We start from the raw sequence: 5,206 nt of genomic DNA on the forward strand, positions 1-5,206 counted from the left end.
AGCCTGGGGAAGGGCTGGGCAGAGCAGGGGTCGGGCGGTGGACAGCCCGGGTGGGGCCTGGCTACAGCAGGGCTAAGAGCCTGCCAGGGGTGTGTAGCTGACCAGGGCAGCCCGACTCCCAAGGGCTCCACTAGTTTTTAAGCTGCTGAAGCCTTTTGGCCTAAGGCTGCAGGGTGCTTCTTACAGGAACATGCAGGCGTAGGGCTGGAAGGCACCTCCCCAGGACCCCTTGTCCATCCCCTGCCTGAGGCAGGATTGTCTCTGTGCCAAACTGTCCCATACAATGTATGACAGGGGTAGGCAATCCCTGGCACATGAAAGCATGTTGCTTGGCCCATGTGCCTCAAGGACAGAGGGGAAGGGGCTGGGCCTGGACTGCCACAAAAAGGATCAGACCCCTTGCTGTCCACCCCTGGCACACCAGCACCTTGCAAGTTGAGGTTGTGTGTGTTTTTTGTGCCCTGCCTAAAAACATTGCCGATCTGTAATCTGATCACTAAGTAAGATGACTGTCAACCCTGACACAACACAGACCTAACACCCTAACCTGGCCCAGGTAAAGCAAGGGACCATGGCAGCCAGTGTCCTGCTTCTGTGAACTGTTGTCAATATAGGCTCAGGAGATCCTGGGTATAGGACCACAGCCCCCTGCTAGAGAAAGCAAACCACCTCCCCCCCAAGTGTGTACCTGTTTGGCTGTGGGGAAAATTCCCGCCTATTTAAACATACTGTCTTCCATGCCAGCGGCCACTACAGCTGTGGAAATGGGCACCAGTTTGCTTTCTGTAGCTGATGGAGTGAGCTTCTGCTTACAGAAGCTTGTAGCCTCTGTGATTTAGTTGGTCTGTGAGGTGTAATTCTACCCTGCTGTCTGCTTTGTCATGTGTATGAACAGTTCAGAGCATGAACACTTGCTTTAAAATGGCTTTTGCCTCACTTGTGATAACAAATCTTAAGACTGCTCTGGAAATTGTGGTTACTCATGTTTTTGACATGCATTGCAACAGGTTGGAGTTAGATGTAGTCTGTCCAAAATCTCTGGCGTTAAGCAGTTTTAAAGTTAGACCTTGCTGTGAGCAGTCAAACATTAAGGGTTAATAGTGTTTCTTGCCTGCACAGCTCTGACTTGCTGCTAGAAGGCTGGGGAGCTGGGGTTGCTGGCCAGGAATCAGGACAGTGTGGCTCCAGCCCTGCTAATGAATGGAGTCAGGAGCAATACATCCTGGGATGCTGGAGCATTGAAAATTGCTTGTTTTATCTCTGTGAAGCAGACTGAAGTTATTCTTATGCAAGTTAGGTAGCATGGCCCAGACTTAACCCTTGCCTGGCGTGGCATAACTGTCAGATGGTCAGAGGGCACTTGGAACAAGTTAACAAGCTTTGATGTTCACATATTCACATTTTAAGCACCCTTAGTATTGCTCTAAGTATAATGTGTAACTTCACCCTTAATTTTCCCCATCTGGAAGGCTTGCTCAGTAGACTAATTAGTAAAAAGTGCTATAAAAGTGTATGAGTGACATACATATTCTGTGATCCCTCTACCTGCACTTAACCTGCTTGCCTCTTTGTATGTCTTGGCTTTTATTATCAGAGAAATAGGACTTCCTTAAATTTCTTCAGCTAAGCTTCTTGAACTAAATACTCTTTCATCTATCAAAAAAGACACAGCAAAATACAGTGGTTGGCACCTAGAGCCAGACAAATTCAGACAGGAGGCAAGACATATATTTTCAATTGTAAGGGTAATTAACTATTGCAGGAGTGTCAAACTCATCTGGCTCCAAGAGCCAGATCAGGGTTCTTGGGCTGGATTGAGACCAACCCCTTGTACTATGTGCAGCAAGCATGGCACCAGGTCCAGCCTGCCTGCTGCTGTAGGGTTCACTCTTCACATGGCATGTGGGCCAGATCCGGCACTGTACTTGGCACAGGAAGCCTGGGGCTGCATGTGGTGCCCTGCCAGACTGGCACTGCACACTGGCTCTGGGGCTGGTCCCAGGCCACCTGTGCATGCCAAAGCCAGTGTACATGCCTCATCCAGTCAGATGCCACATGCAGACCACACTCTGGCCCCCAGTGTTGGATATAGTGTACAGGGCCATGGCTGGCACGTGTCTCATGTGGCCTAGAGACCTATAGTTAGATCATACAACTCCAAAGCCTGGATTTGGCCCACAGTCCTGAATTATTGGAATAACTTACCTATGGATCCAGTGAATTTTTCATCACTTGAAGTTTTTAAATCAAGACCGGGTGCTTTCATAAAAGGATTCTGTATCTTAAGTAGAAGTTCTGGGCTTGATGAAGAAACTTCTGGTGGCATTCTATAGTGTTTAGTAAGCAAGGGTCCGATTAGATGACCAAAATGCTTATAGCCTTAAAAACTAGGTTTGTTTCTGACTAATGTACCTGAGTAATTTTGAAGGCAGCAGGATTATATCTCTGTTTATTAATCACTTTGGGTAAATATGTTTTCTTTGCATCATTTCCACATCCATGGCAAGAATTTACTTTCTCTCTTCCTATGTACTGTATTTACTCAAATACAGAACAAGGTTTTTCCTCCCAATCAGCATGAAGGGGGAAAAAAGTCCCTTGTCTTATTCTAATATAACAAAAGCCTCTGCTTGCCTGCCTGTGACGCTCCGGGCCAACTGCGCACGTGCTGCCTGCAGGGCAGGCAGCGATTGGTTGGCCCCAAGTTTTACAGACAGACAGAAGGAGGTCGGGGGCCAGGGAGCGGTCCAGGCAGTCAGAAACAGTGTGGCGTGGTATGCTTTCTGCTGTGGCACGCTGCCTGCTGCGGGGTGTGGCCGTGTGGTGTGCTGCTGTGGAGCATTGCTGCATGGTGTGGCCTGCTGCGCTGCACCTGCTCCCCTCCCTTCTGCCTTCTGTTCTCTGCCCCTTGTTATTGGGAGGTGTAGTGTGCCCCCCAGACCACAGCTGGCAGGGAGCGGGAGCCGGCAGGGAAGGAGCGGAGGGGAGTGGGTGTGGTGTGGAGCTGCGTATCCTGCCCCACTGCGTGGTTCTACGGCAGTGCACCCCACCCCACTGCTCCCCTGACCGCCTATCTCGCTCCCTAACCCCTGCCCTTCCTTGGAGGTGGTGCAGGGTGGAGTGGCAGGAGGTGATGGGCGGGGGGGGGGGGTGTGCACAGGGCTAGATGCAGGAGTAGCCAGGAGAGCAGGGCACGTGCTCCCCCCCCTTTGGCTCCCTTGCACTGCACCCCTGGATGAGCTGCTGGGCTCTGATTGTCCCACAGCCTGACCCAGCTAGGGCCCCAGTCACCGAGAATGGGGCCCTGGCTTGGCTGGGCCAGGTTGTGGGGCAATTAGAGCCCTGTGGCTCATCCAGGGGCGCACCATAGGGGAGCCAAGGGGGGGCATGCCCCATGCATAGACCAGGGGGCCAAGAGTGGGTTGCAACTGTGGGCTGCGCTCAGCCTCTGCTCTATGCTTTGCTGCCGCTGCCTTGACAGTGGCATGGCATAGTGCCATGTGAGTCCTGCCACTGGGTGAGCCTGGCCAGGGCCCCATTCATAGTGACTGGGGCCCTGGCTAGGTTGGGTTGTGGGACAATCGGAGCCCAGCGGCTCCTTCAGTCCTGCGGAGTGTGGGGAACGAGCCTGGACCCGAACCGGCAGGGGGGTGGGGGGAGTGGGCTTAGACTTGGTCCTCTGTCCCTGCCTGCCCATCATTCTTGATGGGCAATTTGCTAGTATTTGCATACCAGCAAACTTCCCCCATTAAATTGCTGCTAGAAGCAGGATGTGCTTCGTAGTGGAATTGAGCTATCAGGTTCGTTAATTGTAGCCCATGCTGAATTTGCCCATAGATCACTTCACTTGAATGGGGGTTTCCTTTCACAAGGCTAGATTAGTGCAGCCCATCTGAATAAGATATAGTGCTCATTGTGTTCTGTCCCCCTCATTGCCAACTTTTTTAGTCACGGTGAACCACTACATCAAATACATTTTGACTTCTTCACTCTCACAACTGAACTGTGCCTTTTTCTCCCCCCAGTTTCCAATTATTTCCATTTCTTCATTTACATATAGCTGAGAGGCACAGTTACCCCCTTTGTCAGCCTGTTGCCTCTGGCCCTGCCCTCTATGGTGTGGAGATGGACCGGGCTGTCTTGCACCTTATTTGCATATACATTTTTGGAGGGTCCCGGGACTCATGACAAGAACACTTGATTCCAGTCACAAGTGAAGAGCTAAATAGCATAGGAGCGGGCAACTATTTTGGGTGGAGGGCTGCTAACTGAATTTTGGCAAGCTGTCAAGGGCCACAAGGGTAGCCCCGCCCCCTGCCAGGTGCCCCGCCCCCAGTTGCCATCTTGGGACCAAAAGTCCTAACCCCAGACCTTAGTCACCAGAAATCTGTGACCTTTGCCACCGGAAATCTCTCCCCTTGCCCTCTAGAAATACTCCATTCAGGAGGGGTTTGCCATCTTGGAACAAAAAAAAAAAATACCAAATTATTCTAAAACTCAAACATCTGCTACAATGTTAATTAATTTGATTTCAAAAAATATTTTGTCCTCATTTAAATGCGTTTGTGTAGTGTGCATAGAGTTGACTGTATAATAGCTTAAAATTAAGTCTTACTCTTGTATATTATGGAGGGTATAGGTAGGTGGGTATAGGATTGTGGGGACTGTGGGTATGTAGGGTGTGGTGGGTGTGTGGGGGATTGTGGTGGGCTGGATAGGAGTTGTGCGTGTTTGTTTGTGGGGTAGGGGAGCATGTGGGTGGGTGAATGCTTCCCTCCTTCTTATCTGAATTTCCCTTTCTGGTGGATGGAGGCAGGAACAGCCCCAGGGTTGAGGCTTCTGGCTGGGGTGGGGTAGGGCCAGGCAAGCCTTGCTGCTGTGGCTGCTGGGTCCTGCTGCTGGCTCCCCCTGGGTCTTACATCCCCTGGTGCCTTGTCATCTTTGACAGGCAGCCAGGGGCAGATAAATATTAAGTTTCTAAATGTTTTAGGTGTCCCACAGGCCAGATAGAATGGCCTGGCTGGCTGGATCTGGCCTGCAGGCCATATTTTGCCTGCCCTTGAATTAGCACATGGATCCTTGGGTGTAGGGAGTGGGTAGGGAATGGACCTGGAGTATACACACATACTGACCGACATGGGTTCATCAGTGGTAGGTCCTGTCAGACCAACTTGGTGGCCTTTTATGATCAGATCACCAGATCATT

The 5,206-nt window shown here is 51.0% G+C and overlaps 1 protein-coding gene across 1 annotated transcript in view; it reads left to right on the top strand.

The window, feature by feature from the left end:
- CTR9 (CTR9 homolog, Paf1/RNA polymerase II complex component) overlaps positions 1-5,206 on the top strand; it is a 30,672-nt gene that overhangs the window by 262 nt on the left and 25,204 nt on the right. The window lies entirely within an intron of this gene.

Source organism: Crocodylus porosus, unplaced genomic scaffold, assembly GCF_001723895.1.
Source record: "Crocodylus porosus isolate Cpor-Errol unplaced genomic scaffold, CroPor_comp1, whole genome shotgun sequence".
Taxonomy (NCBI): Eukaryota; Metazoa; Chordata; order Crocodylia; family Crocodylidae; genus Crocodylus; species Crocodylus porosus.